Genomic DNA, 27,126 nt, shown 5'->3' on the forward strand with positions numbered 1-27,126 from the left:
CAGGCCCTCGCCCCTAATGTTTTAGAGGGTCAGTTCAGCAGCAGGCCCTCGTCCCTAATGTTTTAGAGGGTCAGCTCAGCAGCAGGCCCTCGCATATAATGTTTTAGAGCGTCAGCTCACCAGCAGGCCCTCGCATATAATGTTTTAGAGCGTCAGCTCACCAGCAGGCCCTCGCATATAATGTTTTACAGGGTCAGCTCACCAGCAGGCCCCCACCTAAAATCTTTTACTTGGTCAGCTCACCTGCAGGCCCACAACTCAAATCTTTTACTGGGTCAGCTCCCCTGCAGGCCCAAACCTAAAATCTTTTACAGGATCAGCTCACCTGCAGGCCCGCAACTCAATGTGAATGAGGCCCTCCTTTATGTGATATACAGGTTGTATTGGAGTGCCTCTTCCTTGTAATATTTGGCAGGACTTGCACTTTATATACAAGTAAATATAAAGGAAAGAATGTTTTCAATAAATTTTTCCTATAAAATAAAAAAATTTTACTTTGGTTTTGTGTGTAAAACCTTAATTAGATTGTGGGCCTGGTGATCACTTTAAGCCCTTTTAAGCTGCATCATCAGCAGCATGGTGATAATAATGAGTGGCAAGGTGACATGGTGTGGAGAAGGCAGCATGAGGAGGCCACATAGTGGCACAATGACTGAGTATGGATAAAAGACTAAGGCTACAGATTGTTTAGAAAGATGCAGATGGAAACAATCTGTGGAGCTGTATCACGGTCACCTGCAGATTAATGCAGACCAGGGCCGTAGCTATGGGGGAATCAGGGGAAGCTGCAGCTTTGGGGCCCTGACCAAGAAGGGGCCCATCCAGGAGGAGGAGGACTAAAGGATTTGGTCAGGGCCCCCTCAACAGTATTACACAATTAAATTATATACAGTGACAGTATCGACAGTGTATAAAACGGATGGAACAGCTGCGGCCCTGGTCTGAGAGAGCGATCTTTACTAGCCACAGGAATGGGGGCGCATGAAAGGAATGGGTCGCTAAAAAATTACTGTGGGATGGAGCCCCATTCAAAAATTTTGGAGCCCCATTCAAAAGTTTAACAGGGTCAGCTCACCAGCAGGCCCGAACCTAAATTCTTTTACAGGGTCAGCTCACCTGCAGGCTCGCAACTCAAATCTTTTACAGGGTCAGCTCACCTGCAGGCCCGCAACTCATTGTGCCTTGCTTTGAAGTAGTAGCCGTAGCCGTTTATCAGGCTCCCTCTCCGAAATCGAACAATGATTCCCCTTTACCGGTGGTCACCATGTTAGGCACATAAAAGTGCATCGAAACTTGATAGGGAAGATATCCAAATGTATTGTGGACGTCACAGGGAAGTTATCTAGAGTCAACAAAGCGGCAGCAGGGCCTCTCCTGTATAACGTTTCCTCATCCAAAATTCCGCAGTAACATTCCCTGTAATTTTTTATTACTCATTTCAATAACAGGGCATCTTAAGAGTCCTGTATTGTTATTTATCGTCACTTCCTCCACGAGTCAGGAGTGTGTGTGATTTGCGCGACACCCACTTGCCTTCCTTGGATGTGTTAGCCGTTACCCTCTCCGGCATCGAACCCTGATTCCCCGTTACCCGTGATCACCATGGTAGGCGCAGAAAAGAACATTGAAAGTTGATAGGTCAGACATCCGAATGGATCGTCGCCGTCACAGGGAAGTGCAATCGCCCAGAGGTTATCTGGAGTCACAAATGTGGCAGCAGGCCCTCGCCCTAAGGTTTTAGATGGTCAGATCAGCAGGCCCTTGCTCCAAATGTTTTTGAGGGTCACCAGCAGGCCATCAATCATATTCCTCTCTTCTGAGGCCTACCGGGAGCTGTGTGACATGAGGACTGTTCTTAGGAAACTGATAGACCAAAAATATCTTGGAGCTAGAAACAATCTCAAGAGGCTTTTTTATGAACATGGGAACAAGAGTGGAAGGTTATTGGCGAGGATGTTGAAGCCCAGACAAGCTACCTCTTTCATCCCCACCCTTAACCATAGGGAGGGAGGGAGGTCGTATTCACACCACTAAAGACATTCAGCAGGATATCCAATCCTACTATGAGGGTCTTTATAATCTGAAAGGGAAATTTGCAGATCTTTCCACGGACCTTAAGACTCAGAAAATCAGGGACTATATCTCAAAACTACTAGGCCCCAAGCTCTCCATGTCTGATAGAGATACCCTGGAAAGGGAGATAACCTTGCAAGAGGTCCAGGGGGTCATAAGGAAGTTAGAGGTTGGCAAATGTGCAGGCCCTGATGGATTCACACCCCGCTTCTACAAGATTATACATTTTTTGACCCATTATAGGCTCAGGGGAGGGGTGGGTCTTCCCGATCTAAAACTTTACCACAAAGTCGCAATCTTCTCATATGTCCTAGATTGGTTCCACTTTGGATCATCTAAAAGATGGACTCAGTTTGAAAGGCAGGAAGTGGGACAGCCTGCTCAAGATTTGCTTTGGATTAAAAAGTCAAATAGACCCCCACGCCTCCCCTCGCTGACAATGGGAATATTACAAATCTGGGATAGACATGCAGTGTCCCTAGGTCTTCCTACCCATCCAGGACCCATGACTCCTGTGTTTGATAACCCAGATTTCCCCCTCAGAGTGGGGCAACCAGCGATATTGGGTCTTCTGAAAGAGGACAGTCTTCGGGTGCATCACTTTATCAGGAACTCAGCCATGCGTCCCCTTGACTCTTTCCCTGGAGGAAGCAGTAGAGGGGCATGGTATCAATATGCCAGACTCAAAAACTTCCTTTCCTCCCTGCGCCCCCTTTCGACTCTTTCTAGGGACCTCACCCCTTTTGAATCTATCTGCCTTTAACCCACTCCACGCATACATCAGGTGTCTCTGGTCTACGAATTGCTCCAGGGGAACCCCATTTTCCCTGCCTTATGTGTCGGCTTCCGAAAGAGAATTCGGGAGATCTTTTTCCTCGGACCAATAGGAGAAGGTGCTCATTTTGTCGCACAAGTTGTCCATTAGCTGTAGTTTCCAGGAGAAGAACTTCAAGATTATTTACAGATGGTACAGGACCCCTGCGCTCTTACAGTCATTCTACCAATCATGTCCAGATCTGTGCTGGCGTTGCGGCAGGGAGGTGGGTACTATGTCCCACATTTGGTGGCAGTGTGCTCGTGTGGCACCCTTCTGGAGGGCCTTGAATGATTTGTACAACCAGATAAGTGGCAGTGCCCTGCAATGGACCCTTGAGGAAGCTGTGATCCATTTCTGCCCTGAAAAGGGGCCTCCTGAGATTCTTTTTGCAGGCCGCTCGCCTGGTTGTACCTAGATATTGAAAGTCCCCTGATACACCACCCCTTAGGGAATGGCTAGACCCATTTGAGCTGATCCATAGAATGGAGGAATTTACAGCAGAGGATGAGGGAGTAACTGAGAAGTACCTTAAGATATGGACCCCTTGGATTCTTTTTAAAGGTTTACAAGCTTTTCGCAATTGGCTGGCTATGACTGATGTAAAGACATGAGTCTATTAGCCTTATCATTGTTTTTGTTTTTTGTTTTTGGAAGATACAGTGTGCCAGGAAGTACCTATCCCCTCTTCCCCTCCCTTGCACCTTTCTCCCTCCCACAAACGATGTGTATGGTCTTATGTTTCATACTGCTCTCCTGTATGATAATTTTGAATATCTTCCATGTATGATATACATAATCTACTATGCTCTGAAAAGTTAGAATATATACAATACTGTACCATGATTGTAGCTTGATACACTTCAAATTTGTTGTATATTGTCCTTTTTTCTGGTCTTTTTCAATAAAAGTATTTGAACTACAAGAAAATTGTGATAACCATAGGAGTGGTTTTTATACTATTGGGTTTAGGTGATCACCTAATCAGTACCTCAAATAGTAGAGTGAGGTGTGCTTGTGATGGAATTTAACAAACACTTGAATGGCTACCATACATGCGGAGATGCTGATTTATGACAAATTCGAGTGTAACTCTCTCTCTCCCTTGAGAAAGGCTCTAGTTCAGAGCCGAAACGTTGCATCACATGGGTGAATAAAGAAAACCATTTTTTGTGGATCCCAGGAGTGCTGTTCGTTTTTCCATTTATATATATATATATATATATATATATATATATATATATATATATACATATACACTCACCTAAAGAATTATTAGGAACACCTGTTCTATTTCTCATTAATGCAATTATCTAGTCAACCAATCTCATGGCAGTTGCTTCAATGCATTTAGGGGTGTGGTCCTGGTCAAGACAATCTCCTGAACTCCAAACTGAATGTCAGAATGGGAAAGAAAGGTGATTTAAGCAATTTTGAGCGTGGCATGGTTGTTGGTGCCAGACGGGCCGGTCTGAGTATTTCACAATCTGCTCAGTTACTGGGATTTTCTTCAATCACAACCATTTCTAGGGTTTACAAAGAATGGTATGAAAAGGGAAAAATATCCAGTATGCGGCAGTCCTGTGGGCAAAAATGCCTTGTGGATGCTAGAGGTCAGAGGAGAATGGGCCGACTGATTCAAGCTGATAGAAGAGCAACGTTGACTGAAATGACCACTCGTTACAACCGAGGTATGCAGCAAAGCATTGGTGAAGCCACAACACGCACAACCTTGAGGCGGATGGGCTACAACAGCAGAAGACCCCACCGGGTACCACTCATCTCCACTACAAATAGGAAAAAGAGGCTACAATTTGCACAAGACTGGAAAAATGTTGCCTGGTCTGATGAGTCTCGATTTCTGTTGAGACATTCAAATGGTAGAGTCCGAATTTGGCGTAAACAGAATGAGAACATGTATCCATCCTCTGATGGCTACTTCCAGCAGGATAATGCACCATGTCACAAAGCTCGAATCATTTCAAATTGGTTTCTTGAACATGACAATGAGTTCACTGTACTAAAATGGCCCCCACAGTCACCAGATCTCAACCCAATAGAGCATATTTGGGATGTGGTGGAACGGGAGCTTCGTGCCATGGATGTGCATTCCTCAAATCTCCATCAACTGCAAGATGCTATCCTATCAATATGGGCCAACATTTCTAAAGAATGCTATCAGCACCTTGTTGAATCAATGCCACGTAGAATTAAGGCAGTTCTGAAGGCAAAAGGGGGTCCAACACCATATTAGTATGGTGTTCCTAATAATTCTTTAGGTGAGTGTATATAGTGGGGATTCGCTTTGTTAGGCAGATTAGCGGACGCAGTACAGAGGCAAAAATAAAGTCTTTAACTTAAACAGTTCAGTGTTTATTCACACATAAACAAAATGACAGTTCTCCGTCTTGGTGTTTATTCACACCATGGCAAGTCCACAGTGATCTAACCTACACTGACTAGACTGACTATCTCCCACTAACTATCTGTATTATATATATGAGCTAACTAACTAACTAACTAACTATCTAATGTAATTGAATAAGGATCCAGATGATTCAGCAAAGCACAGAGCACAGCAATGTCACTGCTCTCTCTCTCTCTCTCTCAGAACTGCCCAAAAAACTGCAGAAAATGTCTGCTGTGGAGGTTCTTTTATAGTAAGGGGGTAGGAAACTTTCCTATTGGTTGCTAGGGATGTTGCTAAGCTCAGACAAAGATATTGCAGCCTTCTCATTGGCCCACAAGCAAAAAGCAGGAGGGTACTGATGAAAAAAAAATCTAGAATATTTGCGATTACGAAGATATAGCAATATATTCTACATCTTCGCAAATTCTCAAAGTGACGATATTCGAGATAAAAATTTGCAATTAAAATATTTGCGATCAACACTAGACAGCAACGTTGCATTCAAAGGACCTACAAGATTTTTGGCAACCATTGGGTACTACAGGCTGGTGTCTTCACCATAGGATACAAAACTTTTCAAGCAGAACTTATTTAGCTACTGTTATAAGACTTGCACAAAGTTCTGAGAAATAGTGGCTTCTGGTTTGCATACAAAGACTATAAAAGATAAATGTACCATTATGTAACTGGGATTTGCACGCTTGGAGTAGTACATCTTGCACTCTTGCATTCATTTTAGTTGTCTGCTAGAATGATCCATTTTGTATCCACATGCACAGATAATGAAAAGGAACTGAGCAGATCAGAGGAAACCTGGACTTGTAACAATTCTGTGTGCCATTGGTGATATAGTCTAAATTGTTGAGCGTGTGAAATCAGAACCTCTGGGAGAAGAAGTGTGTCTAGAAAATGTTTACTTATTCTGCGGGGCTCTTTAAATATAGTTATGGCTAAAGTGCAGCAATGTTGTGAGCTAGGAGACTGGGAGAAACCGGTTTATGAAGAAAGCTGTACTTTTGTTCTTCGGTTTTACTGCTCCAGTCTGCCAGCTATTCCTTATTGAAGAGTCTTATATAAAACTAACAGTTTTTACATCTAAGCCTCTTCTGAGAGAAGCAATAGAACATGAGAGGCCATTACGGGATTTGCCTTTCTGTGCTGTGCATTCGGCTGATTATGCAGTAATACAGTGCCACATACCTATTACATCCAGTGATGTCTTCTCTGATGACATTTTCTTCCTTTATCTTCTGCATTCAGAGCAGACCGCCATGATAATTTCTTTCAGCCATCTCTTGTCTCTGCAGAGTTTGACAAACAGACATCTTAGTTTTCTACTTTTCCATCCTACTACAACCTTCCGAACACCCCATCCTACCACCACTAATACTGTGTCTGCTGTGCTCCCCAATACTGTACTGCAGAAACAGATAATCCCCCGGAAAGTACTAGTACCACACAGATAGTTCCCCTTCAATAATTATTGGCACACAGTGCCCTAAAAAATAACTGTGCCCAGTAAATAGTGTCCCTGAAACTTATAGAGCTGTAAACATATTGTCCCCAAAAAACAATTGTGCTACTGTGCCAGGGTGCCCCCACAGTAATAGTGCTCCCAAAAGTAGTAATCCTCTGCCAGAGTGCACTATGTAGTAACAGTGCAACCAATAGTAATAATGCCCCCATAGTGTCCCGTAGTAATAATCCCCCCTATAATGTGTGCCAGCACAAAAAATATCCCCTTATAATGTGTGCCAGTACAAAAGATGGCCCCTATAAGGTTTGCCAGTAAAATAATTCCCCCTTGTAATGTGTGGCAGTACAAAAATACCCCTTATGTGTGCCAATATAAAAGAAATGCTCCCTTATAACGTGTGTCAGTACAGAAAAATGCTCCCTTATAACATGTGTCAGTACAAAAAACGACCCCTTTTTTAGTGCCTCCAGTAGAATGGATGTCCCCATAGTGGCCCCCTTATAATGTGTGCCAGTACAAAAATGCTCCTTTTTACAGCCGCAATGTCCCCATAGTGCTTTCCCCAGTTACAAAAGAATGACCCCCACCACATTGTGGCCCAACAGCATGCTGCCAAATAAATATAATAAACTCAAATACTTACCTCCATTCTGCTGTCAGCGATGCAGTGCAAGACACAAATCTCTTCTAGTCTTCTAATCTCTATGCAGCCCAACTCAACAGACACCGGCCTCTGATAGGCTAAAGGAACTAGGACTAAAGCCTATTTCCGGAAATGGTGGGCCAGGGAAACATTGCTACCATGCCCCGTTGCAGCTTTCAATTGTATTGCTGTCCTGAGTACAGCGATGCAGTTGAATATGTAGAGATGAGCGCTTCCGCAATGGAAGCACTGATTGTCCATGGCCCTTCCGCTGCCCCCCTCTTGCCCCCACTGGGTGCTGCCTGAGGCAAATGCCTCACCTCACCTCATTGGCGGTGCACCCCTGGGGCCACAACACCAAAACTTTATATTTTACATTGCTTATGTAGCTGCAGCAGTATAGCACTATTCAGTACCGGCGGCTGCGCGCTGGCCCCAGCACTACTTCTGCTGCGGTATCACTTTCTCCTGTCCTCTATCTTTCCCTCATATATTAGGAAAACTGTGCCTGTATACTCTGCTAAAAAGTAAACTCTGACATGTTTCACCAGATACTCCGGCATTTTCAGAGGATTGAGCAGGATGTGGGCCAGCCCTACCTTCAGCATGCTGCTGAACTTCCTCTAATAATGACCCCTATAATTCGCCCAATAGTAAGTACCCGGCCAGTCCGCCCCTGCTTATTTTGTCCCACAATTGTATTCCAAGATATTTGGAGCATTGTTGGTGCCAGAGTCACATCTGAAGCCACGACCCTTTCCACTAAGAAAAACTAAATAGTGTCTAAAACAAATAGCAAATGTGGTGCAAAGCATGTACGCTAGGTTTTTTTATGTGTGAAAATTAAGCCAGAATAGCTTAATAAATCTCCCCTTTCATTTCCTCTCTGTAGATGCACATCTAATTAATGGAACTAAAATTCAATATGATACATTCCCTTTAAATCAACTGTGGTAAACCAGCCTTCAACCTTTGGCCTGATTTAGACAGGTATATGGTACCCATATCAAACTGTCTGTAGAACAGAGAAAACTAAGAAGAAAACTACCAATCAGCAGCATATCGGTGGGGAAAGTGGGAAATCATTAATAACCAGGACCCTTCTCAGGAAGCCATAACTCTTTTCCAGCATGACCTGTGATGTATATACAGTAAGTTCTCAGCAAGCAATATTAGTTCAAGAGTGACAGACACCGGAAATCAGCATAAAGTTGATGACAGTTTACCTTTATTGGGCCAAAAAGGATCTTTCACAAAATGAAACTAGGGAATCTGTAAGATGAGAACAATGTAAACTGACTAATACTACTACACCCACAGGATCAGTGGTAAAGGGCAATTGAGATGTGCAGAACACCAGACCACATTGGCCATAACTGTGATTTGACCAAACTGTCTATTCTTGGTCAAAAGAGAGGTTTCTGTTTTGCATACTGTTAGCACCCTCACCATGTCCAGAATTTAAGGGCCAGTCCACATAGTTTTTGGCACTGATTTTGGAGCACTTCCGCCTTAAAATCAGCTCCAAAAATGCCTCAATTAATGTCAATGGGAAACAGCACTTCCTTTTTTTTCCACGTGGAAAAAAAGAAGCAGCATGCCTTATCTTGGGACAAAAACTGTGCTGAATCTCTCACTGAAATGAATGGGAACCATAAAAAAAATTCTCCGCACATGTGTTTTTTGTGCGTATTCTGCACGGTTTTTGGCATGGGTCAGCACCAAAACCATAAGATGAAAGTACAGTCGTGGCCAAAAGTTTTGAGAATGACACAAATATTAGTTTTCACAAAGTTTGCTGCTAAACTGCTTTTAGATCTTTGTTTCAGTTGTTCCTGTGATGTAGTGAAATATAATTACACGCACTTCATACGTTTCAAAAGCTTTTATCGACAATTACATGACATTTATGCAAAGAGTCAGTATTTGCAGTGTTGGCCCTTCTTTTTCAGGACCTCTGCAATTCGACTGGGCATGCTCTCAATCAACTTCTGGGCCAATTCCTGACTGATAGTTCTCAATGGGATTAGAAAAGATCTGGGGAGTTTCCAGGCCATGGACCCAAAATGTCAAAGTTTTAGTCTCCCGGAGCCACTTATTTATCACTTTTGCCTTATGGCACGGTGCTCCATCGTGCTGGAAAATGCATTGTTCTTCACCAAACTGTTGTTGGATTGTTGGAAGAAGTTGCTGTTGGAGGGTGTTTTGGTACCATTCTTTATTCATGGCTGTGTTTTCGGGCAAAATTGTGAGTGAGCCCACTCCCTTGGATGAGAAGCAAACCCACACATGAATGGTCTCAGGATGCTTTACTGTTGGCATGACACAGGACTGATGGTAGGGCTCACCTTTTCTTCTCCGGACAAACCTTTTTCCAGATGCCCCAAACAATCGGAAAGAGGCTTCATCGGAGAATATGACTTTGCCCCAGTCCTCAGCAGTCCATTCACCATACTTTCTGCAGAAGATCAATCTGTCCCTGATGTTTATTTTTGGAGAGAAGTGGCTTCTTTGCTGGCCTTCTTGACACCAGGCCATCTTCCAAAAGTCTTTGCCTCACTGTGCGTGCAGATGCGCTCACACCTGCCTGCTGCCATTCCTGAGCAAGCTCTGCACTGGTGGCACTCTGATCCCGCAGCTGAATCCTCTTTAGGAGACGATCCTGGCGCTTGCTGGACTTTCTTGGACGCCCTGAAGCCTTCTTAACAAGAATTGAACCTCTTTCTTTGAAGTTCTTGATGAGCCTATAAATTGTTGATTGAGGTGCAATCTTAGTAGCCACAATATCCTTGCCTGTGAAGCCATTTTTATGCAACGCAATGATGACTGCACGCGTTTCTTTGCAGGTCACCATGGTTAACAATGGAAGAACAATGATTTCAAGCATCACCCTCCTTTTAACATGTCAAGTCTGTCATTTTAACCCAATCAGCCTGACATAATGATCTCCAGCCTTGTGCTCGTCAACATTCTCACCTGAGTTAACAAGACGATTACTGAAATGATCTCAGCAGGTCCTTTAACCCCTTAAGGACCGGGCTCATTTTCACCTTAAGGACCAGGCCATTTTTTGGAAATCTGACCAGTGTCACTTTAAGTGCTAATAACTTTAAAACGCTTTGACTTATCCAGGCCATTCTGAGATTGTTTTTTCGTCACATATTGTACTTCATGACACTGGTAAAATGAAGTCAAAAAAATTATTTTTTTTGCACAAAAAAATACCTAATTTACCAAAAATTTGGAAAAATTTGCAAATTTCAAAGTTTCAGTTTCTCTACTTCTGTAATACATAGTAATAAACCCAAAAAATTGTGATGACTTTACATTCCCCATATGTCTACTTCATGTGTGAATTGTTTTGGGAATGATATTTTATTTTTTGGGGATGTTATAAGGCTTAGAAGTTTAGAAGCAAATCTTGAAATTTTTCCGAAATTTACAAAAACTCAATTTTTAGGGACCAGTTCAGGTTTGAAGTCACTTTGCGAGGCTTACATAATAGAAACCACCCAAAAATGACCCCATCTAAGAAACTACACCCCTCAAGGTATTCAAAACTGATTTTGCATACATTGTTAACCCTTTAGGTGTTGCACAAGAGTTATTGGCAAATGGGGAGGAAATTTGAGAATTTGATTTTTTTGTCTAATTTTTCATTTTAACCCATTTTTTCCACTAACAAAGCAAGGGCTAACAGCCAAACAAGACTGTATCTTTATTGCCCTGACTCTGCTGTTCACAGAAACACCCCATATGTGGCCGTAAACTACTGTACGGCCACACAGCGGGGCGTAGAGTGAAAGGTGCGCCGACTGTTTTTTTGACACCATGTCCCATTTGAAGCCCCCCTGATGCACCCCTAGAGTAGAAACTCCATAAAAGTGACCCCATCTAAGAAACTACACCCCTCAAGGTATTCAAAACTGATTTTACAAACTTTGTTAACCCTTTAGGTGTTGCACAAGATTTAATGGAAAATAGAGACACAATTTCAAAATTTCACATTTTTGGCAGATTTTCCATTTTAATATTTTTTTTCCAGTTACAAAGCAAGGGTTAACAGCCAAACAAAACTCATTATTTATGGCCCTGATTCTGTAGTTTACAGAAACACCCCATATGTGGTCGTAAACCGCTGTACGGGCACACGGCAGGGCGCAGAAGGAAAGGAATGCCATACGGTTTTTGGAAGGCAGGTTTTGCTGGACTGTTTTTTTGACACCATGTCCCATTTGAAGCCCCCCTGATGCACCCCTAGAGTAGAAACTCCAGAAAAGTGACCCCATTTTAGAAACTACGGGATAGGGTGGCAGTATTGTTGGTACTAGTTTAGGGTACATATGATTTTTGGTTGCTCTATATTACACTTTTTGTGCGGCAAGGTAACAAGAATTAGCTTTTTTGGCACCGTTTTTTTTTTTTGTTATTTACAACATTCATCTGACAGGTTAGATCATGTGGTAATTTCATAGAGCAGGTTGTCACGGACGCGGCGATACCTAATATGTATTACATTTTTTTAATTTATGTAAGTTTTACCCAATGATTTCATTTTTAAAACAAAAAAAAGTTTTAGTGTCTCCATAGTCTAAGAGTCATAGTTTTTTCAGTTTTTGGGCGATTATCTTAAGTAGGGTCTCATTTTTTGCGGGAGGAGATGACGGTTTGATTGACACTATTTTGGGGTGCATATGACTTTTTGATCGCTTGCTATTACACTTTTTGTGATGTAAGATGACAAAAAATTGCTTTTTTTACACAGTTTTTTTATTTATTTTTTTACGGTGGTCACCTGAGAGGTTAGGTCATGTGATATTTTTATAGAGTCGGTCGATACGGACGCGGCAATACCTAATATGTATACTTTTTTTTTATTTATGTAAGTTTTACACAATGATTTCATTTTTGAAACAAAAAAAATTATGTTTTAGTGTCTCCATAGTCTAAGAGCCATAGTTTTTTCAGTTTTTGGGTGATTATCTTAAGTAGGGTCTCATTTTTTGCGGGATGAGATGACGGTTTGATTGCTACAATTTTGGCGTACATGCGACTTTTTTGATCACTTTTATTACCTTTTTTTGGGAAGTAAGGTGAGCAAAATTTCAATTTCATCATAGTTTTTTATTTTTTATTTTTATGGCGTTCACCGTTCGGGTAAAGTAACATGACCGTTTTATAGATCAGGTCGTTACGGACGCGGCGATACCAAACATGTGTAGGGAATGTTATTTTTTTAATTTTTAATCAGTGATAAATGTGTTTTTTGATTTTTACTTTTTTTTCACTTTTTTTCACTTTTTTTTTTACCCAGATCCACTTGGTTCTTGAAGATCCAGTGGGTCTGATGTCTGTATAATACAGTACAGTACAATATATATTGTTCTGTACTGTATTTTACTTACACTGAACAGATCTATGCTTTCAGCACAGATCTGTTCAGCACCATGGACAGCAGGACGCCTGAGAGGTGTCCTGTTGCCATGGGAACCTTCCCCGTCTGCTCAGAACTGCGCAGACGGGGAAGGGTAAGGATGGGATCTGGCGGGGGGCTGTCTGGGGGCTCTCTCCCTCTCCATCGGGGGGCTGCAAAGGCACAGCAGCCCCCCGATCGGAGAGGGAGGGAGCTCCCTCTTACTGTTAACTTTTTCCATACAGCGGTCCGTACGGACCGCTGTATGGAAAGGGTTAAACGGCTGACATCGCATCACAGATGTCAGCCGTTTATACCAGGGTGCCAGCAATGTGCTGGCACCCTGGTATACCCACTGTACACCAACAATTATTCAATGGGAGGCGGGCGGGGGATCGCGATCCCGCCTGCCGCACCGCCCGCCTCCCGCACCGCCCCCACCGCCCGCAACACCCCCCCTGCACCTCCCACCGGGCTAAAATCATTCAGAGGTGCAGGGGGGGGGTGATAAAAATATATTTTCGGCACACTAAAGTTTCTGATCGCCGCGGTCAGGGACCGCAGTGATCAGAAACAGCAGAAAGCGCAACAAACCGCAGGTCTGAATTGACCTGCGGTTTGTTGCGATCGCGGACATGGGGGGGTCACGGGACCCCCCCGCGCATTTAGCCGAGGTGCCTGCTCAATGATTTGAGCAGGCACCTTGTTCCGATCACAGCCGGCCGGGCGGCAGTGATCGGAACAACACATGACGTACCGGTACGTCATGTGTCCTTAAGGACTCGGGAAACATGCCGTACCCATACGTCATGTGTCCTTAAGGGGTTAATGACAGCAATGAAATGCAGTGGAAAGTTTTTTTTGGGATTAAGATAATTTTCATGGCAATGTAGGACTATGCAATTCATCTGATCACTCTTCATAACATTCTGGAGTATATGCAAATTGCTATTATAAAAACTTAAGCAGCAACTTTTCCAATTTCCAATATTTATGTAATTCTCAAAACTTTTGGCCACGACTGTACAGTTTTGTATTGAATTAAACACCCATTGGTTAAAAAAAAACCTCAAAAGCTGCATAAAAAAGTGGTAAAAAACCCACTTGGATTTCTTGTTGAATTTTTCAAGAAGATATTCAAAATCCATCATGTAAACATACCCTAAGACTGGAACACACTGATCAGTGGTTGAAGGAGAATCTGGCTAAATGCTTCACTAAGAGCATCTTATAGATGTCCTAGCTCTATCTTCAGATCAACTTCACGTTGCCCTGACACTTTACTACAATGGGCAGCACAGCCTCTTTAAACTCTAAAGCAGTTGGTGAATTTACTTATCTGAACATCAAATATTTCATAGCGAACACTTATTTTATGACAATGAGAGCTGGAATATGATTGATTGATATAGACATTTGTTCCACTTTTTCCTTGATCTACTTTTGCCAACTTCCCCCCCAACCCCACCCAAAAAAAAAAAAGATGGAGCCCACCAACTAATGCTGTCAGTGGGATCCAGTGGGGCCAGACTAATCTATACACCAAAAAGAATGAATGTCCCCCCACTAATAAAGAACAATCAAATACCAAAAATCTATATCTTTATTAAATTATGCAAATCATGAACATATAAAAACAGTCACAACAGCGGCATACATCTGCAAGCAAACAGGATACAATGGTACTGCAGTAAATGGTTATATATATTCAATGAGCTACATCCATCTGAATATAGCGTCCCAGTCTATCTTAGGATCACAAAATTTGTACAAAAATACGTCTAAAGTGCATAGTGCAAGTTGAAATACTTAAAGGGATTCTGTCACCTCGTTTTAGCCTATAGTGATGCGGACATGCACTGCTAGATCGCCGCTGATCGCGCATGTGCAGTGCCGGCATAGTGTTCCTTCCCTGTGCTAGCATCAGTCTCAGGAAAGGAACTGCGAATGCACGAGCTCGCGGCGATCTAACTGTGAGCAAGGAGGAGATTCGGAGGACGCAGGCGGTGCCAAGAAGGTTAGTTCAGCCCCTTGGGCACCTTACCAGGCTCATTTACATATCTATAAAATCATTTTTTAAACACAATAAAACGACACAGCGCTATGGGACAGGTATATTGCGGACATGCTAGCGGCGATCTAGCCGTGCATGTCTGCATCACTATAGGGTAAAAAGAGGTGACAGAATCCCTTTAATAAAAATAATACATGTCCCAAAAAGAGAATAGAACAAAAGGACAGCTAAACAAGCACATCGAATTACACATAGGCGTGCTAGGTGTGCCTGGGCAGGGCCGGCCTTAGGTGTTCAGGCGCCCTGTGCGAGCTAATCTCGTGGTGCCCCCCCCCCCCGTTCACCTAAACATACACAAAGAGGAAAACAATCTTTGTAACAAACAGTTTTCTTTAATTACAGATAATTTAAGTGCAAGTGCAAACAAGTACAATCATACCCAGTGTCACCCATAGCCAGTCTCCTGCCCCCCTTAATCATACCCTGTCACCTTTGCCCAGTCCCCTGCCCCCCTTAATCATACCCAGTGTCACCCAGAGCCAGTCCCCTGCCCCCTTAATCATACCCTGTCACCTTTACCCAGTCCCCTGCCCTTCTTAATCATACCCAGTGTCACCCTAAGGCCTCATGCACACGACCGTTGTGTGCACCCGTGGCCGTTGTGCCGTTTTCAGTTTTTTTTCGCGGACCCATTGACTTTCAATGGGTCCGTGGAAAAATCGGAAAATGCACCGTTTTGCAGCCGCATCCGTGATCCGTGTTTCCTGGCCGTGAAAAAAATATGACCTGTCCTATTTTTTTCACGGCCAACGGTTCACGGACCCATTCAAGTCAATGGGTCCGTGAAAGAACACGGATGCACACAAGATTGGCATCCGTGTCCGTGATCCGTGGCCGTAGGTTAGTTTTTATACAGACGGATCCGAAGATCCGTCTGCATAAAAGCTTTTTCATAGCTGAGTTTTCACTTCGTGAAAACTCAGAACCGACAGTATATTCTAACACAGAGGCGTTCCCATGGTGATAGGGACGCTTCAGGTTAGAATATACTAACAGAACTGTGTACATGACTGCCCCCTGCTGCCTGGAAGGTGCTGCCAGGCAGCAGGGGGCAGCCCCCCCCCCCGTAGTTAACACATTGGTGGCCAGTGTGGCCGCCCCCCCCTCCCTCCCCTGTAGTTAACTCATTGGTGGCCAGTGCGGCCGGCCCCCCCCCTCCCCTGTAGTTAACTCATTGGTGGCCAGTGCGGCCGGCCCCCCTCCCTCCCCTGTAGTTAACTCGTTGGTGGCCAGTGGGCCCCCCCCTCCCTCCCCTGTAGTTAACTCGTTGGTGGCCAGTGGGCCCCCCCCTCCCTCCCCTGTAGTTAACTCGTTGGTGGCCAGTGGGCCTTCTCCCCTCCCTCCCCCTCCTAATTAAAATCTCCCCCTTATCATTGGTGGCAGCGGAGTGTACCAATCGGAGTCCCAGTTTAATCGCTGGGGCTCCGATCGGTAACCATGGCAACCAGGACGCTACTGCAGTCCCGGTTGCCATGGTTACTTAGCAATTTGTAGAACCATTATACTTACCTGCGAGCTGCGATCTCTGCCTCCGGCCGGGAGCTCCTCCTACTGGTAAGTGACAGGTCCGGCCGGGAGCTCCTCCTACTGGTAAGTGACATGACCTGTTATGGCAGCGTCCTGGTTGCCATGGTTACCGATCAGAACCCCAGCGATTAAACTGGGACTCCGATCGGTACACTCCAATGATAGGGGGGAGATTTTAATTAGGAGATTTTAATTAGGAGGGGGAGCGACGGGAGAAGGCCCACTGGCCACCAACGAGTTAAATACAGGGGAGGGAGGGGGGGGCCCACTGGCCACCAACGAGTTAACTACAGGGGAGGGAGGGGGGCCGGCCGCACTGGCCACCAATGAGTTAACTACAGGGGAGGGGCGGCCACACTGGCCACCAATGTGTTAACTACAGAGGGGGGGGCTGCAGGGGGCAGTCATGTACACAGTTCTTTTAGTATATTCTAACCTGAAGCGTCCCCATCACCATGGGAACGCCTCTGTGTTAGAATATACTGTCGGATTTGAGTTTCACGATGTATCTCAAATCCGACAGTATATTCTAACATAGAGGCGTTCCCATGGTGATGGGGAAGCTTCAAGTTAAAATATACCATCGGATTGGAGAAAACTCCGATCCGATGGTATATTAACTCCTGACTTTACATTGAAAGTCAATGGGGGACGGATCCGTTTGAAATTGCACTATATTGTGTCAACGTCAAACGGATTCGTCCCCATTGACTTGCATTGTAATTCAGGACGGATCCGTTTGGCTCCGCACGGCCAGGCGGACACCAAAACGACTTTTTTTTCATGTCCGTGGATCCTCCAAAAATCAAGGAAGACCCACGGACGAAAAAACGGTCACTGATCACGGGAAAACGGAACCCCGTTTTGCGGACCGCAAAAAAAAATACGGTCGTGTGCATGAGGCCTTACCCAGTCCCCTGCCCCCTTAATTAGACCCTGCCCCCCTTAAATTAAGGGTGACAGACACTGGGTATGATTAAGGGGGAAGGGCACTGGATAAGGGTGACACTGGGTATGACAAAGGGGCAGGGGACTGGCTTTAGTTGACACTGGGTATGATTAAGGGGGCAGGGGACTGGCTATGGGTGACACTGGGTATGATTAAGGGGGCAGGGTCTAATTGAGGGGGCAGGAGACTGGGCAAAGGTGACACTGAGTGTGATTAAGAAGGGCAGGGGACTGTGTAAAGGTGACAGGGTATGATTAAGGGGGGCAGGGGACTGGGTAAGGGTGACAGGGTATGATTAAGGGGGGCAGGGGACTGGGCAAGGGTGACAGGGTATGATTAAGGGGGGCAGTGGACTGGCTCTGGGTGACACTGGGTATGATTAAGGGCCTTAATCATACCCAGTGTCACCCATAGCCAGTCCCCTGCCCCCCTTAATCATACCCTGTCACCTTTACCCAGTCCCCTGCCCTTCTTAATCATACCCAGTGTCACCCTTACCCAGTCCGCTTCCCCCCTTAATCATACCCAGTGACTGTCACGGTGTCACCCACCTTATCCAGTCCTCTGCCCCCTTAATCATACCCAGTGTCTGTCACCCTTATCCTTATCCAGTCCCCTGCCCCCAGGCCCCATTTAAAGAAAGATATTTGGTAAAAAAAAAAAAAAAAGAGTACCGCACCATACCTGTTACATCCAGTGACATCTCCTGTGATGTACACTTTCCTCAGCATCTTCATTTGGAGATAGGACCGCCATGATAACTTCTTTCAGCCGCGTCTCATCTCTGTAGAGTTTCACCGAAAATTTTGGGGAGTTCTCACTTTACTATCATCCTCAGATAACAGACCTCCCCTCCCCCATAGTGCCCATAACTATAATGCCCTCTGTATAATTATAATATATACTGGCCCCTCTATATTATTATTATTATTATTATTATTATTTCCTCCTCTGTATTATTATTATTATTATTAATATTATAATGGCCCCCTCTGTAGTATTATAGTAATAATTATGCCCCCCCCCTCAGCCCCTCCAGCATACAGTCCCATGTAAGATACAACCTTCCCCCTGCCTTCAGCCCCTCTAGCATACAGTCCCATGTAAGACACATTACTTCCCTGCCTTCAGCTCCTCCAGCAAACAGTCCCATGTAAGGTAGATCACTCTCCTGCCTTCAGCCCCTTCAGCATACAGTCCCAAGTAAGGTACATCACTCTCCTGCCTTCAGCCCCTCCAGCATACAGTCTCATGTAAAATACATCACTCCCCGCCTTCAGCCCCTCCAACATACAGTCCTATGTAAATAATATCACACTCCCTCTCTTTGCCGCCTGCCTTCAGCCCCTCCAGCATACAGTCCCATGTAAGATACATCACACCCCGGCCTTCCAGTCCTTCTTGCACAGTCCCATGTAAAATGCATCACTCATCCTGCCTTCAGCCCCTCCAGCATACAGTCCTATGTAAAATACATCACTCCCCCTGCCTTCAGTCCCTCCAGCATACAGTCCAATGTAAAATATATCACTCCCCCTGCCTTCAGCTCCCCCAGCATACAGTCCCATGTAAGATACAACGCCCCTCCAGCATACAGTCCCATGTAAGACACATCACTTCCCTGCCTTAGCCCCTCCAGCATACAGCCCTATGTAAAATAATATCACCCCCTTGCCTTCAGCCTCTCCAGCATACAGTCCCATGTAAATAATATCACCCCAACTACCCTCTCTTCAGACCCCTCTAACATACAGTCTCCAGTACAAAGATGATTCCTTCTCCCTTCAGCCCCTGCAAAAAGCCCCCCAAGTAAAAAATAACAGTCACTATTCTCCTCCACATACTTAGGGCTCTTTCACACCTGCGTTCTTTTCTTCCGGCATAGAGTTCCGTCGTCGGGGCTCTATGCCGGAAGAATCCTGATCAGGATTGTCCCCATGCCTTCTGAATGGAGTGAAATCCGTTCAGGATGCATCAGGGTGTCTTCAGTTCCGGAACGGAACGTTTTTTGGCCGGAGAAAATACCGCAGCATGCTGCGCTTTTTGCTCCGGCCAAAAATCCGGAACACTTGCCGCAATGCCGGATCCGGAATTAATGCCCATTGAAAGGCATTGATCCGGATCCGGCCTTAAGCTAAACGTCGTTTCGGCGCATTGCCGGAGCCGACATTTAGCTTTTTCTGAATGGTTACCATGGCTGCCGGGACGCTAAAGTCCTGGCAGCCATGGTAAAGTGTAGTGGGGAGCGGGGGAGCAGTATACTTACCGTCCGTGCGGCTCCCCAGGCGCTCCAGAGTGACGTCAGGGCGCCCCAAGTGCATGGATCATGTGATCGCATTGGACACGTCATCCATGCACATGGGGCGCTCTGATGTCATTCTGGAGCGCCCCGGGAGCCGCACGGACTGTAAGTATACCGCTCCCCCGCTCCCCGCTCCTACTATGGCAACCAGGACTTTAATAGCGTCCTGGCTGCCATAGTAACACTGAAAGCATTTTGAAGACGATTCCGTCTTCAAATGCTTTCAGTACACTTGCGTTTTTCCGGATCCGGAGTGTAATTCCGGCAAGTGGAGTACATGCCGGATCCGGACAACGCAAGTGTGAAAGAGCCCTTACCTGCAGACTTTGCTCCTGCTCTGTAGAATCTTCTGCACAATGTTAGGCCCCGCCCCCTGGATGACGAGACTCCGCCTCTTTCCCTGACATCATACCTCCTAGGATCAACTACATTCTAGACACTACGCTCGCTCTACTGCCTCATAGGCTTCAGGCGCTGAAGCCTATGAGGAAGAACGGAGGGGACTGGAGCCATAGGCTCCCATGATCCTCATTTTAGTGTTTGCTGCCTGGCGCCCCCTGCAATTTTGCGCCCAATCTCGGCTCAGGTCGGGCCGGCTGCTGTAGCCTGTAGAGACCGACTGCGAGCTGTGTCGGACGCCGGGCGCCCCTGTTGCCATGGCGCCCTGTGCGGCCACACAGCTCGCACACCCCAAAGGCCGGCCCTGTGCCTGGGCACACCCTAATCACACCCCTGTGCTCCGCCTCCTGCACTGCCGCCTGCCGCAGTGCCGCTTGAGCCCCGGCTGCCAGCCCCGCACTGTCTGCACAGCTTCAATGTATGACATACATCGACTGACGATGAGTATAATACTGTAGTGTATCCATAGGCGTGCGCAGCCTATTGCATTAGGGTGTGCACCCTGAAGCACAAACACACACGCCGCGTGCGTGTATGTATGTATATATATATATATATATATATTATATCCACAGATCCTCCATAACAATGTGTCAATTTTTATTGCACTAACCTAATACTTAAAAGACAAGCTTTCAAGAGTTTTCCTTTCTTCCTCGGTACGCTTGAGTATTCAGAAACAATCTATTCCTAAGGGTGGGTTCACATCTGCGTTATGCCATTCCGTTATAGGTTCCATTTCAAACGGAATATAACGGAATGGCCAGATGGAATGCAAAACGTAAACCTTTAAGAGGCATTCCGTTTTGCTCTGTCCTAATAGAAGTTTATGAGAAAGCATAACGGATCGGTCTGGGTCCCCTTATGCAAGACGGAAAACAAAGTCCTGTCGACAGGACTTTGTTTTCCGTCTTGCATAATGGGAACCAGATGGATCCGTTTTGATTCCCATAGACTTTTATGAGGACGGAGAGCAAACGGAAAGCCTCTTGCAGAGTCTACACTGTACGAGAGAGAGATAGCAGTGGTTGTGAAGGGAAAAGTTCCAGAGCACACAATGACAGCCCCAGAGCCTTTCTGCTACCTGACCAACCGTATGCTGCCACAGCGCCAGCCCAGCCTGCAGGACATCAGAGAGGCCTGGGGTTCACATTATAGCACCACTACATTTACTTATTATCAAAAAGCATCATACATAAAAAAACAACAATTTTTTACTGTCCCTTTAACAAAAAGCCAGAATATAATAAAAGACAAAAACATTAAACTACATTTATAATAAAACAATTTACTTACAAAAGAAGCTATTCAGTCGTCTGCTGTGCCGTCCTCTGCTTGCTTCCACAGATTCTTTGCCCTCTTTTCTGTCTCTCCTCAGTGCGCAGGCGCACTGTTATGGAGGGATCTGTGGATGACGCACTGTTATGGGGGACCTGTGGATGACACACTGTTATGGGGGACCTGTGGATGACACACTGCTATGGGCATCAGTGGATGACACACGGTTATGGGGGCATCTGTGGATGACACTGTTATGGGGGCATCTGTGGATGACGCACTGTTATGGGCATCTGTGGAAGACACTATTATGGGGGCATCTGTGGATGACGCACTGTTATGGGCATCTGTGGATGACGCACTGTTATAGGCATCTGTGGATGACACTGTTATGGGCATCAGTGGATGACACACTGTTATGAGGCATCTGTGGATGACACTGTTATGGGGGCATCTGTGGATGACGCACTGTTATGGGCATCAGTGAATGACACACTGTTATGAGGCATCTGTGGATGACACTGTCATCCACAGATCCCCCCATAACAGTATCATCCACAGACCCCCCCATAACAGTGTCATCCACAGATCCCCCATAAAAGGTGACATATTCCACACAGATGCCCCCATAACAGTATCATCCACAGATTCCCCCCCCCCCCCATAACAATGTCATACACAGATCCCCCATAACAGTGTCATATATTCCACAGATGTCCCCATAACAGTGTCATCCACAGATATCCCCTTAGTAGACTGTTAAGGGGATATTTGTGGATGGCACTGTTATGGGGGCATCTGTGTGGAATCTGACACATATGTGGGGGGATCTGTGGATGACACTGTTATGGGGGGGCCAGGGGGATCTGTGAATGACACATATATAGCAGCATCTTGTGCTATATATGTGTCATCATCCACAGATATCTCCCCCCCCCCTATAACAGTGTCCCTGACAGTGACTGACCCCCAACAGGCGGTGGAGGCCGGCAACTATTGTAAGACCCCGTCGTTCCTTATGTAAGTGAGCTTGTAATTAAACTTGTGCCAAGTTCAAGTTGTACTACTATCTAATAATCTATCACTAACTTACTGGGACAGTCAGGACTCCAGATAGTATGTATTCACATCAGTTTTTCTTTTTCACAGTGCACAAAAGACAATCACCATCCATTCACTGGGCATGGGCACTTACTGGGCGGGCAGGCAGGCAGGCTCCCGCTCTTCAAACATTCAAACTAGGCGGCCGACGGCAGCGTAACGTGACGTCACTCACTCCATCACGCCGCATGCGCTTGCTCCTCCCACTTTATTAATGAAGCAGGCGGAGCAGGCGCGGGAAGTCGGAGTGAGTTGACGTCGGAGAATTGATGCTCCATAATTGTTATTACATGAAGAATGCAAGTAGTTGCTACAACTGACATGTCAGGAGAGGTGACGGGTCCTCTCTAACCCCATTTCTACCAGCCCCGTACATGTAAAAAAAAAAAAGTTTGGGTATCACCGTGACTAAAAACGCCCATACTATTAGAATATAAAAATATTTCTCCAATACGGCGGATGGCGTAACTGAAGAATGGGTCAAAATGGAGAAAGAATTTTTTTTTCTCAAAGTTTACATTTATTTTTACACTATTTAGACATAAAAACCTACACATATGTGGTTTCATTTTTTTTTTTGTCAAATCTTTATTTAGTTTTTTAAAGCTCATACATATCAAATGTTATGACATTTATAGATAAATACAAACAACAGTAAAATGAACATAGAAATATCAATACTCCATATCTTGAATTGTCACGCTTGGTCAAGTATTATTTCTGACGTGTGCAGTTATGTTCTTTCCCTTATGAAAAGAATGACACAATCTGTGGTTATATAACGAGATCCTCTTTAGCATCCCTCAATGTCACTTCTTTAAAGAGGACCTTTCACCTGTATAAACTATGTGAACCGAGTATGCTGCCATATGGAGCGGCGCCCGGGGATCTCACTGCACTTACTATTATCTCCGGGCGCCGCTCCGTTCTCCCGTTATAGGCTTCGGTACCTTTTCTTTTTAAGTTATAGTAGGCGGGTCTTCCCTTGTCCTGTGGGCGTCTCCTTCTCCTAGGCTGCAGCGCTGGCCAATCGCAGCGCACAGCTCACAGCCTGGGAGAAAAAAACCTCCCAGGCTGTGAGCTGTGTGCTGCGATTGGCCAGCGCTGCAGCCTAGGAGAAGGAGACGCCCACAGGACAAGGGAAGACCCGCCTACTATAACTTACAGAGCGAAGATACTGGAGCCTATAACGGGAGAACGGAGCGGCGCCCGGGGATAATAGTAAGTGCAGTGAGATCCCCGGGCGCCGCTCTATATGGCAGCATACTCGGTTCACATAGTTTATACAGGTGAAAGGTCCTCTTTAAGAGCTGTAGCTAACCTATCATCCGTTCCTCAGCCTATAATTTTATGCATCTAGATTCTGAGCTAAGAACCATCCCGTCCAAGTGTGATATAAACATTATTGGTTTCATATTAGCCATCCTTTCATGTTACTAGCCGAACATATTAAACACTCGTTCTTGTGGTGAACTCCTTATACCACTCAGTCCATTTGTCCCAAGTTAATAAAAATCTATCATGAGATAATGTCTCCCAACTCGTGAGCTCTTCCATCTGATAGATCTCTTGTACTTTAAACACCCACTCTTTCAGACTCGGAACCTGCTTGGATAGCCAATATTTCGGTATAAGAAGCTTCGCTGCAGCTATCAGTAGCGCTGGCAGTGAATTATTGGTCAGCTTGTAATGGCTATCTGGTAAGTTGAGTAGTACTACTTGTGGTGTGAGAGATGCTGTTATCTTACAGATCTTTTGGATTTCCTTTGAAATCAAGTCCCAATATCTAGTGATTTGTGGGCATGTCCACCATATATGATGCATGTTGCCTTCAGCCCCCCCACATCTCCAGCAATCCGCAGGTACTTTGGGTGAAATAGAGTGTAACTTATCTGGCGTTTTGTACCATCTCGTTACTATCTTAAAGGCGTTTTCTTGGATCTTAATGCACCTGGAATAACCATGTGAGTGTGCAAGTACTCTTCCAACTGTGCTATCATCCAGTGATTGCCCTATCTCTTCTTCCCATTTTATAACAAATGGTGGTCTGAGATCTGCTCCGATCTCTAGTATTTTATTATATATACGTGAGACAGTACCCTTTATACTTGTCGGTTGATTACTTAACGTGTCGTACCAGGAAGGGACATAATTGCTCGTAGTACTCATCAAATACTGAGTGCATATTTTGTTAAATTGTGAGTATTGGGTTGAAGTCCATGGAATGCGCTTGAACCTGTCTTTTAGACTGTGAATAGATGGGACCTTTCTGTTTTCTAGTATGTCTCCAACCGCTACATCTCCCATAGCTGCCCAAATACCCATATCATCCTGGAAATCCGCCTGTAACAGATAGGGGAGATAGCTGATAGGCGTGAAAGGTGATAATTTCTTAATGGGATGTATATGTTTCGATAGCTTAAACCAATTATCATAAACTCCTCTCAGGGAACTGGGTACATTATCTCTACTGGAAGGCTTTCTACTCGTGTCCCATAGTAGAGCTACATTTCTCTGCCCTAATATCTTCCTAGCAATTTGGCATCCTAGTTTAGTAACTCGGGTATTTACTAATTCTGAATGTAATCTCATTTGAATTGCTCCGTAATATCCCCTAATATCAGGTAACCCAAACCCTCCTTTGTGTTTAGGTAGGGTTAGCCTCTTATATGCTAATCTGGGTTTAGACTGATTCCATACAAAGTTGGAAAAGGTCTTTCTTACTTGATTCAGATAACACAGTGGCAAAGGCACAGGCACCGTCTGCATCAGGTATAAGAATTTGGGGAGTATGTACGTTTTCAACACGTTTTTCCTACCTAACCATGTCAAGAAGGGGATTTTCAGCTCGTTTAGCTGATTTTTAATATCTGTTAGTAGTTTGGGATAGTTTTGTAAAAATAGATGGTCAGGATCTCTAGTTATGCAGACTCCTAAGTAATTTATATTGTCCTCTTGCCATTGAAAGGGATAATTGTTCTTAAGATGGGCTATAGTTGTTCGGGAAGTGTTTATCCCTAATGCTACACACTTTGATAAGTTGATTTTAAAATTGGATAAATCTCCAAATTCATCCAATTGCCTCAATAATGCTGGGAACGCTTCCAAAGGTTTGGGGAGCAGAAGGAGCATATCGTCCGCGAATGCTGCTACTTTGTGAATCTGTGGGCCTATCTTGAGTCCTTGAATTCTGTCATCCTGTCTGATGGCTTGTATGAGGGTCTCTAAACACAAAATGAATAGGGTTGGTGATAACGGGCAGCCTTGACGGGTTCCGTTTTTAATTTCAAAGTGGGAAGTAAGATTACCATTTACCCTTATCCTTGCCGTGGGTGAGGAGTACAGAGACAGCACAGCGGTCACAAACTGAGCAGGAAAGCCAAACCTCAGTAAGGTAGCTTCCATAAACTGCCAGTCTACCCTATCAAAAGCCTTTTCGGCATCAGTACTCAGGAATGTGAGCCCCTCTCCTCTTGACATAGCAAACTGTTGAGCCTGTATTACCCGAAATGTGCTGTCCCTGCACTCCCTCCCTCCCACAAACCCTGACTGCTCAGGCGAGATTAGATTTTGTGGTTTCATTTTAATCATACTGACTCAGATAATGAAGGGCACAGGTCAGTTTTGCCATAAACAGAACGCCGTAGGAACAAAACCCGTAAAACAGTGGAGGAATTGCATTTATTTTTCCAATTCCACCGCATTTGAAATTTTTTCCCCGCTTTCCACTACATTGCATGCCATTTTAAATGGTGGCCTTAGAAAGTACAACGTGTACAGCAAAAATTAAGTTCTCATACAGATATGTGAACAGAAAAATGAAAAAAACTCTGGTATCCTAAGGGTTTAAAATAAGGTTTCCAAGTGTATTGTATGATTGAGTCAATTATTTGTTTATTGATTTAAGCATATTTGTAAATACATACATCTTATATGTACACAAAAAGGAAACAAAACAAATCTGTTAGGTCAGTCATAAAATGTTGAGTCACAAAGGAATGCTTAGTACACATTTTCAAAGCATCATAAAACTCAAAAAGAAGACCTAAATAAAGTGTATAAACCTGGAGTTTCTAAAGAGAGACACACCCAAATAGGGAGGGAGCCAGAGCACAGCTCGCACTTACCATAATTTGAGTAATACATTATAGATTATCTGACAGCAGTGACAGAGGTCTTTGGGAAAGGACAGATCCTTTGAAAGAGACTCAAGGAAGCTATATTTGTTCAAAACAGTCATGGGAGCCTTCGATCCATGCAGTAATCTCTAATCTATAAAATCTGATCTACCCTATTTATTCATTGCTGTTTATTTGGTGGGTCTGTAATCTGCCATTTGGCAGGAATCAGCAACTTTGTTGCAGTGATAAGAACTGTTGGTAGTGAACGCCTAGTAGGGGGAAAAGAAGGTGAATCCAACAATAAAAGAATCATTTCTTTGGATAAACAGAGTACTGACCCTCCCCCAGAAAACCTTAATCCCAGCACCCATCCACCATATATGTAAAATCGTCCCCCGCTCCACCCCGTATCTACAGCACAAAACACTGGCACTTATTCTTTGGGAGAAAAGTAAAGCATGGATCTGATACCATTGAGTGAGGGTTTATATGAATTCTCCTACGTGCGAACACATCTACAGAATCCATGAGATCTCGACAGGATC

Source organism: Bufo bufo, chromosome 1 (assembly GCF_905171765.1).
Source record: "Bufo bufo chromosome 1, aBufBuf1.1, whole genome shotgun sequence".
Taxonomy (NCBI): Eukaryota; Metazoa; Chordata; class Amphibia; order Anura; family Bufonidae; genus Bufo; species Bufo bufo.